The sequence below is a fragment of the Garra rufa genome, chromosome 1 (assembly GCF_049309525.1).
Source record: "Garra rufa chromosome 1, GarRuf1.0, whole genome shotgun sequence".
In the NCBI taxonomy this organism is placed as follows: domain Eukaryota; kingdom Metazoa; phylum Chordata; class Actinopteri; order Cypriniformes; family Cyprinidae; genus Garra; species Garra rufa.
The window spans coordinates 101,929,290-101,942,820 of NC_133361.1; the positions used below are offsets into that span (position 1 = coordinate 101,929,290).

The 13,531-nt window shown below is 42.0% G+C and overlaps 6 non-coding genes across 6 annotated transcripts; 4 read left to right on the top strand and 2 right to left on the bottom strand.

The window, feature by feature from the left end:
• The first annotated feature begins 976 nt into the window (after positions 1-976).
• trnae-uuc (transfer RNA glutamic acid (anticodon UUC)) lies at positions 977-1,048 on the top strand. The gene has a single exon. It is a non-coding gene; the product is annotated as a tRNA-Glu (tRNA).
• A 1,341-nt stretch (positions 1,049-2,389) lies between these two features.
• Positions 2,390-2,461, bottom strand: trnae-cuc (transfer RNA glutamic acid (anticodon CUC)). The gene has a single exon. It is a non-coding gene; the product is annotated as a tRNA-Glu (tRNA).
• A 114-nt stretch (positions 2,462-2,575) lies between these two features.
• trnar-acg (transfer RNA arginine (anticodon ACG)) lies at positions 2,576-2,648 on the top strand. Its single transcript has one exon. It is a non-coding gene; the product is annotated as a tRNA-Arg (tRNA).
• A 1,556-nt stretch (positions 2,649-4,204) lies between these two features.
• On the top strand, positions 4,205-4,291 carry trnay-gua (transfer RNA tyrosine (anticodon GUA)). The gene is given in 2 exon segments: positions 4,205-4,241; positions 4,256-4,291. It is a non-coding gene; the product is annotated as a tRNA-Tyr (tRNA).
• A 294-nt stretch (positions 4,292-4,585) lies between these two features.
• Positions 4,586-4,658, top strand: trnar-acg (transfer RNA arginine (anticodon ACG)). The gene has a single exon. It is a non-coding gene; the product is annotated as a tRNA-Arg (tRNA).
• An 804-nt stretch (positions 4,659-5,462) lies between these two features.
• Positions 5,463-5,534, bottom strand: trnae-cuc (transfer RNA glutamic acid (anticodon CUC)). Its single transcript has one exon. It is a non-coding gene; the product is annotated as a tRNA-Glu (tRNA).
• Between the last annotated feature and the right edge of the window lie 7,997 nt (positions 5,535-13,531).

Consider the following 13,531-nt stretch of genomic DNA (forward strand, 5'->3'; position numbering starts at 1 on the left):
CCAGTCAGGATTCCTGGTTTTCACCCAGGCGGCCAGGGTTCGACTCCCGGTATTGGAAGGCGGGCTCCTCTTTGCTTGTCTCTTCAAAACGGGCCACACGTCTTTCTGTGTCGAAAGCCATTTTTTGGCCAGCAGTCGAGCTGCAGAAACATAAAAGGCCGAGGTTGTGACCCCACCGACCCGTGCCTTCGATATCTCAGCTGGTAGAGCGGAGGACTGTAGGAGGAGCGTCGGCAATCCTTAGGTCGCTGGTTCGACTCTGGCTCGAAGGAGTTCGTTTTTCACGTGCCCACCTTTTTTGGGGGGGGTTTGGCCTTCTGAAAGCGGCCAACAGAGCTTGATTTCACAGTCTGCCGTTGGGGGGGGGAGGCAAAAGCGCATTCCCTGACCGGGAATCGAACCCTGGCCGCGGCGGTGAGAGTGCCGAATCCTAACCACTAGTCCACCAGGGAAGAGCATATTAAACGCTGGCCTGCTAATACCATGAGAACAAGCAGACAGCAATACAGGCTTCTGTCACGTCGAAAACCAACAAGTCGGGTGCAAGCACGAGGTCCCCCAGACGGTGGGCCAGTGGCGCAATGGATAACGCGTCTGACTACGGATCAGAAGACTCTAGGTCTGACTCCTGGCTGGCTCGCTCTCTGCTTTTTGCGTAATGCAGTATGGTTTTGATGTCACGGGCTTGCCGAATTGTTGCCCTATTCCTACGTGCCACCCGGGCTTTGAGGAAAAGTTGGACACGAAATGAAATCCGAACTAGCCAATAATCAGCAATTTACCCGGTTAAAAGCGTGTCTCAGTTTCATCGTTAATCTCATGCTTTTTTCTATTCTGAACCTTGACAGATCGGCAATAGGGTGTTTTTCCTTGAGATAACGGTTACAATGCAAGACCACGCTTGTTTTTTCGAATGCGTGGCGTGAGTATTTTTGGAATATTTTTTTCCACCCGGACAAGGCTTCCACTGACCAGTTCGCATATGGTCTAGCGGTCAGGATTCTTGGTTTTCACCCAGGCGGCCTGGGTTCGACTCCCGGTATGGGAAGGCGGGCTCCTTTTTGCTACCAGTCAGGATTCCTGGTTTTCACCCAGGCGGCCAGGGTTCGACTCCCGGTATTGGAAGGCGGGCTCCTCTTTGCTTGTCTCTTCAAAACGGGCCACACGTCTTTCTGTGTCGAAAGCCATTTTTTGGCCAGCAGTCGAGCTGCAGAAACATAATAGGCCGAGGTTGGGACCCCACAGACCCGTGCCTTCGATAGCTCAGCTGGTAGACGAACTTATTTAGGTTTAAATAAAAACACCAAACGCCTATTTTAGTTTTAAGCAACGACAAAAACAGCTGTCCTGTCAGTCAAATCAAAGGATTATAACGCGAGTGCTCTAAAATCTTAGTTTTTGCCGTTAAGTATACTGTCATATTAGCAGAAACATAAATAATACAGCTCCGGGTTACCCACGATAGACACCAAAGGTTTCTCCTCCATTTCTTGCAGTCTCCGGACTTTTTAAGCAACGGTAAACTTTTGTCACCACAACAGAAGACCCGCCTCTCCATTCATTCGATTGGACAATGGAAAAGAACGCGAATGACGTTGGGCATTTTTCCGCTCAGAGTTGATTTTTTTTTCAACTTCAGGCGCTCAGAGCGCTCCTGCACAAACGTGAGGCGCCGGGGCGCATAAACAGCGCGCAGAACGCTCACTGCCAACAGAAAACCATTCAAAAATGCGCCTCCAACTGCAAAAACGCGTTCGGTGTGATCGCCGCCTAATCCAAATTTTTGCGTTATGCAGTTTAAAATCTTTTTTTTTTACACGGACAAGGCTTCCACTGACCAATTCCCCTATGGTCTAGCGGTCAGGGTTCCTGGTTTTCACCCAGGCGGCCTTGGTTTGACTCCCGGTAAGGGAAGGCGAGCTCCTTTTTGCTACCAGTCAGGATTCCTGGATTTCACCCAGGCGGCCCGGGTTCGACTCCCGGTAAGGGAAGGCGAGCTCCTTTTTGCTACCAGTCAGGATTCCTGTATTTCACCCAGGCGGCCCGGGTTCGACTCCCGGTATTGGAAGGCGGGCACCTCTTTGCTTGCCTCTTCAAAACGGGCCGCACGTCTTCCTGCATGGAAAGCCATTTTTTGGCCAGTAGTCGAGCTGCAGAAACATAAAAGGCCGAGGTTGTGACCCCACCGACCCGTGCCTTCGATATCTCAGCTGGTAGAGCGGAGGACTGTAGGAGGAGCGTCGGCAATCCTTAGGTCGCTGGTTCGACTCTGGCTCGAAGGAGTTCGTTTTTCACGTGCCCACCTTTTTTGGGGGGGTTTGGCCTTCTGAAAGCGGCCAACAGAGCTTGATTTCACAGTCTGCCGTTGGGGGGGGGAGGCAAAAGCGCATTCCCTGACCGGGAATCGAACCCGGGCCGCGGCGGTGAGAGCGCCGAATCCTAACCACTAGACCACCAGGGAGAGCAAATCAAACACTGGCCTGCTAATACCATGAGAACAAGCAGACAGCAATACAGGCTTCTGTCACGTCGAAAACCAACAAGTCGGGTGCAAGCACGAGGTCCCCCAGACGGTGGGCCAGTGGCGCAATGGATAACGCGTCTGACTACGGATCAGAAGACTCTAGGTCCGACTCCTGGCTGGCTCGCTCTCTGCTTTTTGCGTAATGCAGTATGGTTTTGATGTCACGGGCTTGCCGAATTGTTGCCCTATTCCTACGTGCCACCCGGGCTTTGAGGAAAAGTTGGACACGAAATGAAATCCAAACTAGCCAATAATCAGCAATTTACCCGGTTAAAAGCATGCCTCAGTTTCATCGTTAATCTCATGCTTTTTTCTATTCTGAACCTTGACAGATCGGCAATAGGGTGTTTTTCCTTGAGATAACGGTTACAATGCAAGACCACGCTTGTTTTTTCGAATGCGTGGCGTGAGTATTTTTGGAATATTTTTTTTCACCCGGACAAGGCTTCTACTTGCCAGTTTGCATATGGTCTAGCGGTCAGGATTCTTGGTTTTCACCCAGGCGGCCCGGGTTCGACTCCCGGTATGGGAAGGCGGGCTCCTTTTTGCTACCAGTCAGGATTCCTGGTTTTCACCCAGGCGGCCAGGGTTCGACTCCCGGTATTGGAAGGCGGGCTCCTCTTAGCTTGTCTCTTCAAAACGGGCCACACGTCTTTCTGTGTCGAAAGCCATTTTTTGGCCAGCAGTCGAGCTGCAGAAACATAATAGGCCGAGGTTGGGACCCCACAGACCCGTGCCTTCGATAGCTCAGCTGGTAGACGAACTTATTTAGGTTTAAATAAAAACACCAAACGCCTATTTTAGTTTTAAGCAACGACAAAAACAGCTGTCCTGTCAGTCAAATCAAAGGATTATAACGCGAGTGCTCTAAAATCTTAGTTTTTGCCGTTAAGTATACTGACATATTAGCAGAAACATAAATAATACAGCTCCGGGTTACCCACGATAGACACCAAAGGTTTCTCCTCCATTTCTTGTAGTCTCCGGACTTTTTAAGCAACGGTAAACTTTCGTCACCACAACAGAAGACCCGCCTCTCCATTCATTCGATTGGACAATGGAAAAGAACGCGAATGACGTTGGGCATTTTTCCGCTCAGAGTTGATTTTTTTTTTCAACTTCAGGCGCTCAGAGCGCTCCTGCACAAACGTGAGGCGCCGGGGCGCATAAACAGCGCGCAGAACGCTCACTGCCAACAGAAAACCATTCAAAAAGGCGCCTCTAACTGCAAAAACGCGTTCGGTGTGATCGCCGCCTAATCCAAATTTTTGCGTAATGCAGTTTAAAATCTTTTTTTTTTACACGGACAAGGCTTCCACTGACCAATTCCCCTATGGTCTAGCGGTCAGGGTTCCTGGTTTTCACTCAGGCGGCCTTGGTTTGACTCCCGGTAAGGGAAGGCGAGCTCCTTTTTGCTACCAGTCAGGATTCCTGGATTTCACCCAGGCGGCCCGGGTTTGACTCCCGGTAAGGGAAGGCGAGCTCCTTTTTGCTACCAGTCAGGATTCCTGGATTTCACCCAGGCGGCCCGGGTTCGACTCCCGGTATTGGAAGGCGGGCTCCTCTTTGCTTGCCTCTTCAAAACGGGCCGCACGTTTTTCTGCATCGAAAGCCATTTTTTGGCCAGCAGTCGAGCTGCAGAAACATAAAAGGCCGAGGTTGTGACCCCACCGACCCGTGCCTTCGATAGCTCAGCTGGTAGAGCGGAGGACTGTAGGAGGAGCGTCGGGAATCCTTAGGTCGCTGGTTCGACTCCGGCTCGAAGGAGTTCGTTTTTCATGTGCCCACCTTTTTTGGGGGGGTTTGGCCTTCTGAAAGCGGCCAACAGAGCTTGATTTCACAGTCTGCCGTTGGGGGGGGGAGGCAAAAGCGCATTCCCTGACCTGGAATCGAACCCGGGCCGCGGCAGTGAAAGCGGCGAATCCTAACCACTAGACCACCAGGGAAGAGAATATCAAACGCTGGCCTGCTAATACCATGAGAACAAGCAGACAGCAATACAGGCTTCTGTCACGTCGAAAACCAACAAGTCGGGTGCAAGCACGAGGGCCCCCAGACGGTGGGCCAGTGGCACAATGGATAACGCGTCTGACTACGGATCAGAAGATTCTAGGTTCGACTCCTGGTTGGCTCGCTCTCTTCTTTTTGCGTAATGCAGTATGGTTTTGATGTCACGGGCTTGCCAAATTGTTGCCCTATTCCTACGTGCCACCCGAGCTTTGAGGAAAAGTTGGACACGAAATGAAATCCGAACTAGCCAATAATCAGCAATTTACCCGGTTAAAAGCGGGTCTCAGTTTCATCGTTAATCTCATGCTTTTTTCTATTCTGAACCTTGACAGATCGGCAATAGGGTGTTTTTCCTTGAGATAACGGTTACAATGCAAGACCACGCTTGTTTTTTCGAATGCGTGGCGTGAGTATTTTTGGAAAAAAAAATTTACCCGGACAAGGCTTCCACTGACCAGTTCCCATATGGTCTAGCGGTCAGGATTCCTGGTTTTCACCCAGGCGTCCTTGGTTTGACTCCCGGTAAGGGAAGGCGAGCTCCTTTTTGCTACCAGTCAGGATTCCTGGTTTTCACCCAGGCGTCCTTGGTTTGACTCCCGGTATTGGAAGGCGGGCTCCTCTTTGCTTGCCTCTTCAAATCGGGCCGCACGTTTTTCTGCATCGAAAGCCATTTTTTGGCCAGTAGTCGAGCTGCAGAAACATAATAGGCCGAGGTTGTGACCCCACCGACCCGTGCCTTCAATAGCTCAGCTGGTAGAGCGGAGGACTGTAGGAGGAGCGTCGGCAATCCTTAGGTCGCTGGTTCGACTCCGGCTCGAAGGAGTTCGTTTTTCACGTGCCCACCTTTTTTTGGGGGGTTTGGCCTTCTGAAAGCGGCCAAGAGAGCTTGATTTCACAGTCTGCCGTTGGGGGGGGAGGCAAAAGCGCATTCCCTAACCGGGAATCGAACCCGGGCCGCGGCGGTGAGAGCACCGAATCCTAACCACTAGACCACCAGGGAAGAGCATATCAATCGCTGGCCTGCTAATACCATGAGAACAAGCAGACAGCAATACAGGCTTCTGACACGTCGAAAACCAACAAGTCGGGCGCAAGCACGAGGTACCACAGACGGTTACGGCAGCCGAAAATAGTTAAGCTTAACTTACCTTAACTTTTCCCATTCATTCTCTATGGTAGTGCTTAACACTACGGATGCGATATACTTTTGGCCACACTTAGACTTCATGGCGCTGCTTTGTCTGTTTCCATGGCGGGGGAAAAGCGTTGGTAGTGTCATCTGTCAATCATTCATTATCCAGGGGAGACCCGTTTTACGATCAGAGAGAGATCTGTTTACCGAATTGTCAACAAGTATTTACAGTCTAAACTTCCTTCAGACAGGTTTTACCTGACATTTTACCTCAGGTAACCACTGTTTTTATGTGAGAGTTCAAGATCAACCCAATTAAGCTGTCAAACCGACACAGTAAGTTGAATGCCTTAGCAATACTAACTTACTGTATTGTATATACATTATCATTTATATATTGTATCATTTAAATTGTATGTATATTATCGTTTAAAACAATGTTAACAGTGTAATGTGATATCATTATATTGTAATTAATATACATGCACATGCATGCACACACACACACACACACACACAAATTTTATGCAATTAAAATAATAAATATTAAATAATAACACCAATTTATGATGATGCTGAAGATTAAAGTAATAATGCTGAGAATTCAGTTTTCTACCACATAAATAACAAAACATTTAAAATATATTGAAATCTAAAACAGTTCATTTAAAATTATTTTTTTAAAAAAGCTTTTACTGTTGCATATATATATCCTTATAAATATAATGTTACAATACTACTATGTACATAGTATTGTAATATTATATATGTAAGGGATAATCAACGGTTTGCCGTGCGTTAAAGGATTTTAAATGCACGACGTGGAGGCTAATAACCGCCCGACGCGAAGCGGAGGGTGGTTGCCTCCGCGAAGTGCATTTTAAATCCTTTAACGCACGGCAAGCCGTTGATTATCCCGCTTATTCCATGGTTATAGACAAATTAAAACTAGGATTGATATTTGCAGCGCAAAATTTGACTGAATGGATAAAAAAGACTGTTATTTTCGTCAGTTATGACACGCAGCTCTAGCATTCTGGCCGCTTCAAATCAGACTCAGAGATTAAATAGTCCGGTAAAATCACATTTATTTGAATGAAAAATAGCATTTGTTTCAGTAGATTATCGATCGACCAAGAGAGAGAGAAATGAAGGCAAGAGAAATGACAGTTCCCAGTCAGCAAATTTCCTCTGGGCCGGATCTGGCCCATACCAACAGCTAAAGTGTGGCCCAGATAAGTTTAGGTTCCCCGGCCCAAAACTGGTCCACATCTTTTTACCCAGAACCAAACCAAAACAGTGCCATAACCCAACCTAAAATGAGCCAAATCATGAAAACAGATGTGGCTGTTATATGGATCTTATGTGGTATTCTTATATGGCTGAGTTCTGTAAAGGGCAATGGCCCCTATGTGGACCACATGTGGCTGATAGATCAAAAGCCATAATTTAACCATATTTATGCCACACTTATTATTTATTTAAAATACCAATTACACAGTAAATCTTAAACACGTATTAAACAAAATTGATTCACAGACATTTTTAATATAATACAATTTTAATAACAGAAGTACAATACAGAACATAAAATGTGGTGTAAATGTCAAATGAGTAAATAAATGTACAAAAATGGATACTTTTAGTAAGTCTCACCAGCCTTTCTTTCACAATCTGTCAGGAAAAAGGAGAGAAAAAAGATTATTAGCATATCATAATTAGTATTAGATATTTGAATATTAAAACAAGCCATGACATGAGTGCTCGCTGGTGGTAAAGGTAATCCTGTTTTATTAGCATTTTTTTGACGGTATTCAAACTAATTGAGATTACGTGAGACGAAAGATTTGTTAGTTTTTAAATCACTTTATAACTAGAAGAAAGGAGAAAGGATGATCGCATTCATGTGCTCTCCGCTTGTAACATTACTTACAGCGGTCTGTCACGTAACATCAAAGAGCGTCAAAAAGGCATTTATCGTTTAAATTTTCTGATATAATAGACATAATTTTAAAGATGAGACTTATCGAAAATAACAAAACCCAAATCTTATCATGATTTCTGGACAGCAGGTATGTATATTGACGTTTTATTCACGCATATGAATTCAGCACATGATCGTGGTCAAAACGAAACTGTGTTTGTTCGGTACACATACCTAAGCACACAATTTTTTCCTGTACGAATAAGCGTACCATTACATCCCTAGAAAACATTTAAAACACCAAAACTGCACTTACCTGAATGTGTCTGGGCAAAGGCTGTTGTAGACTCAGGAGCAGAGCGGGAAATAACGGACATATATTTTCAAATTTTCAGTAATCCACCAATAGTAATACAGGAATAATGAATGAATGGGCTGACATTTGGACTGCCACAAACCAGCCACACATGACTATAGCAGGTTATGTGTGTTTTTCCAAGTAAAAGCCAAATGTTAACCATAAGTTAACATATTTCAGGATGTGCCATAGCCTAGCCAAATATGGCTCTTGTCTGTGTACTGTCATATGGGCCATATACCTTAATACAAAAAGTCACCCAAATGAAAATTCCCTCGAATTCTAAAGCCATGGCAAAACATATATGGTACAAGTTTGGCCCATATGTGCTCAGCCATGCCATACCTAGGCCAAACGTGACAGCAATCAGCCACATTTGGCCCAAACGTTCTTGCTATCTGGGTTGTGTGTGTGTGTGCGTACCTGCATGCTGTGCGTCTCTCTCTACAAACAACAATTCATTCAAAAACAGCAGTTTTACCACCGCGTTGCTGAGGAATATAATGTAGCGATCTAGTATCTAGGATATTTTAATAAGGATCGCCGGCAAACGCTGACAAGAAGTTTATGTATGTGCGCAGCACAATGCGATCTCCGACCTCTCTCTCTCTCTCTCTCTCTCTCTCTCTGTGTGTGCTTTTGCGCACATCAGTTAAAGCAGCGCATTAATATAGAACGGTGATTAAACTGACTTGGAACTACCTGTGCATTGAACGGTTTTACTGCACACCTGCCAGCCAATCAGAATCCAGTATCCAGACATTCCATGGAATATATATATATATATATATATATATATATATATATATATACGAATATATATATATATATATATATATATATGTTACCCTAGACCACAAAACCAGTCTTAAGTCGCTGGGGTATGTTTGTAGCAATAGCCAAAAATACATTGTATGGGTCAAAATTATTGATTTTTCTTTTATGCCAAAAATCATTCGGAAATTAATTAAAGATCGTGTTCCATTTAGATTTTTTGTAACATTCCTACTATAAATATATCAAAATGTAATTTTTGATTAGTAATATGCATTGTTAAGAAATTAATTTGGAGAACTTTAAAGATGATTTTCTCAGTATTTAGATTTTTTTGCACCCTCAGATTCCAGATTTTCAAATGGATTTATCTCGGCCAAATATTTTCCTATCCTAACAAACTATATATCAATAGAAAGCTTATTTATTGTGCTTCCATATGATGTATATATCTCAGTTTTATAAAATTTAACCTTATGACTGGTTTTGTGTTCCAGGGTCACATATATATACACATTGTGAATATTAAAATACACTTGATATATTTTAGGAATGTTTATTTGATGCATGCTCTGAAGAACCATCCTCCTACAGTACAGGCCACCAAAATCCAAAACTATTGCACCTTAACATCACACAAGGCACTGTGCCAGTAAAGGACTGAAAGACAGAAACGTTTCTACCAGATTCAGGTATATAAATTATTCATAAATGTCTCATTTATGTGCACACAAAGGCACATTTTTTTGGCAAATTTATTAATATTTTAAGCAAATATTTTATTTCTGTTAATCTGTAGAATTGCTGAGCACAACATCTTTGCCCATGGCTGCCTCTCTCCGTGCAGCTTGCATCTCGACCCATCAAAATGGGATATAATTATTTATTTTAAAGTACACTACCAGTCAAAAGTTTTTGATTTTTATTGTTTTTTTTAAGAAGTCACTTTTTCTCAGCAAGCCTGCATTTATTTGATCCAAGTTACAGTAAAAGCAGTTCCATTTTTATATATTTAAATTTTTTACTATTTAAAATAACTGTTTTTGATTTTAAAAATATTTAAAAATATAATTTATTCCTCTGATTTCAAGGTTTCTTTGATGAATATAAAGTTCATTAGAACAGCATTTATCTGAAATAGATATCTTGTAACATTATAATGTCTTTATTATCATTTGTTATTATATTATTTTGATCAATGTAAAGCAACCTTGCTAGATAAAAGTATTTATCTCTATAATTTATTTCAATACCACAGGAATAAACTGCATTTTAAATATTTTCAAATAGAAAAAAAAATAGTAAAAATATTTCACAATACTAATGCATTTGTTGTATTTGGGATATATATATATATATATATATATATATATATATATATATATATATATATATATATATATATATATATATAATTCTTATTTTTGAATCTATACATTTAAATTGTTTCATTTATTTCCATTTGTTCATTAAAATACAGAAGTAATGGACTTGTTTGCATTGTATTTTACTTGTTTTTAATTTTATTTTATTGACTTGCATTGTTATTTTATCTTGATCACATTTGTAAACACGAAATGTTAAAAATGGTTACTATTAAACATATGCAATTGTACATAATTATTTAATTTAAAATACATATTTTTCTTGTTTTTTCTGTGTTTTCCACATCTTTAAATTTTATTGTATTTTTTGTTGTGGTTTATTCTATAAGTATTTAAGTATATTTATTTAATTATTATATATTTTGGTTAGTACTATACTGTACTAATGACATTTTTAAATTTTTATGTAATATGTATATTATTGTACTATCAATAAAATGAAAAACGCACTATTTGTTGGTGTTTATTAATTATATTTCATATATATGGGCTTTCTGTACATAGTTATACAAATATGAAGTGAATGTCTCTTTAAAAAAATAAAAGTCTAAAACATTATTGAAATCTTCTTTTCAATTATTCACATTTAAATATTTTCTGTATTAAAGGTTAATATACCCTATTATATTGTAAATGTTTATTAAGATGGTTGCACATTATAAAAATCTTACACAAGAACAACTATTACAAGTTTATTTTTATATTTCGGTTTGTTTTTTATTTTGTTTATTATATGTAAATCGTTCTGAAAGTGCATCTAGATGAAAAACGATTACAAATTCATTTTGTGGTATTTGTGGCTGAGGCGGGATTCGAACCTCTAATTGTGTGTAGTTTATTCGGCCCGCCTCCATGGGCCGTCCTTCGTTCCTATTGGCTAGTCAGCGCTCTACACCTACGTGCGACTGGCCTCCGCTGCGTGACAGCTCCGTGTTCCGTCGTCCGTCAATACCCACCAGGTCCGGATTTGTTGCGGAACGGCTGCGGTCATGACTGACAGCTGACGTCACGAGGCCCCATGTAATCTCGCAAATTCTGGCTACTTAATTCTAAATTTTAATGTTTTTTTTAACCAGTATAGCTATATTACTCCTCATTACGAGTACATAACTAGCTATTTGCTTTCTGACTTACCATCCACACCAATCACTTCTGCTATAGTTTTCCACGCCGCATCCTTTTTAATGTTGTCCTTATAAAAAGGATGTGAGGGGTCATAGATGATGGGTTGATTCTGTACCTCAATAATCAGCATTTCTTCATCCATCGTGTCAACGTGGTTAAAACTTCAACAAGCCTGTCTCCACCCATTATGACGTTTTCAAGGTGTAGTGTAGGGAAATATGAGCGCGGTGTATTTTATTTTGGAAATTAAACGGATCTTTTATTTTGTTCCTGGCTGTTCTGTTTTGTCACTCGACTTCCTGTCCTGCGTACTCTGCCCTGTAGTGCTGCGGAGCGCTCCGGCATCCGGCAAAAATAGAAGCCATGCGTATCTGCTCCGGAGGGCTGCGGATCGTCGGAGTCGGAACGCAGCTGTACTGCATTCAGTGGAAATACACTCATTGACTTTAATGGAAACCTATTGACTCCGCCGCCGTGCCGGAGCCGGTGGAAATTGGGGGTTAGTTTTACCCTTTAAAAGTCGTTTGCCCTTCTGTGTCTTTGTGTCGTCTTTAAGTTATTTTGCTGCCATTTATCTGGATTCCCTGTCTTATATAAATAAATACGTTCGTTGGATCTAGTTCTGACTCTTCGAGTTATCACTCTGGTTCCTCAGCAACCAGTAATCAAAAAAGATACAGTGGATGAAGAAGTTGCAGTTGCAATGCAGATTGAGGAAGAAGAAGCAGGTATAACATAAGTAATGTTATTTAATATTTATTGAATATGTTAGCATTAGTTATTGTTATATGTTTTATGGTCTGTCTCTTTGTCTTTGTTACACTTTTTGTTCTGTGTTGTGTTGAAATATGTTTCTGTTTATCAACTAGCAAAGATGAGTGCGCAATCGGCGATTATAAAGTTTGGATATTTGAACCACAAAACAGTAATATCGGGAAGTTTAAAGAAAAAACACAGTGCTGAGTGCAAATTTTGTCTCATTCTAATCACTGAGACGTGTGGGACCACATTAAACTTCCACAGACACTTTAAATTGCGCTAATCTTACGTTAAGATTATTTTTATTAAAATATAGTATATCATATGAATATATTTGTATTAAATTATTCTTATTTATATGATCGCACAATAAATATGTAAAAGTACCATTGGCTTTCTGTACCTTCAGATGATGTTTGTTGTTCTTTAGCCACACCACTTTGTAGATTTTTGCTCCTAAAAAAGAAGATAAGTCTAGTCTATAACCTCAGTCTTAGAATCGTTTAAAGTTACTTTTCAACCAGAGAATTCGCAGAATTGGAAGACTGAACATTTTAACTCCACATAGGATTGTAATCTGTATAAGAGGAATGGGTGATCAACAGTATCAAAGTCCCCTGCATCGATAGCAACTAAAATAAAACCTGACTGAAATTTTTCAGAAATACGGTTTGTATTTAGAAAAGACTGTAATTGGCCTAACACAACTTTTTTTCTAGTACCTTGGAGATTAAAATAACCACAGGAATAAGCAATAGTTACTGTAAGCAATAGTAATAGTTTTATTATATTATTGTTACTTAGTTGTACTTAGTTGTAAATATAATATAATAAAATATAATTATTTTGGTCACTGTATAATCAAACCCTAAGAAAAAAGCAGATAGATAAATAAATAATTTTAATTGAATATATTTTGCTTAATGTGTGCATGAATGGAACTGTGTAATCATGGTGTCAACTATTGTCTTTATTGATGCTTCTGCCTTGTTTCTTTAATTGGTGTCTTTGATTCTGCTGATCAATATCTGGCCGATCCTTCTAGGCTGGATGATTGGTTCCTGGGGAGGGCCCCCGCGGCTCCACCTCGCCCTCCCATTCTTCCCGGAGGTGCACGAGGAGCTGACAAGATCCTGGCGGGCCCCTTTTTCATCACGGCCCCGCCCCAGCTCCTCTCCCCTCGCCACCCTCGATGGCGGGGCGGCCAGGGGGTATGCAGCGATTCCCCGGGTCGAGCGCGCTGTAGCGGTGCACTTGTGCCCGCGCGGCGCTGCCACCTGGCGGGATCGTCCGCATCTCCCGTCCAGGGCGTGTGAGCGTTCGTCCGCTCTTGCGGGCCGCGTTTATCACGCCGCTGGACAGGCCGCCACCGCCCTGCATGCTATGGCGATTTTACAAGTTTATCAGGCTCAGGCCCTGAAACAGCTGCACGAGGTTGGTCCCGACCAGGGGGTTATGGAAGAACTCCGCGCCGCCACCGACTTCGCCCTACGGGCCACGAAGGTCACGGCGCGTTCCCTTGGTCAGGTGATGTCCACAG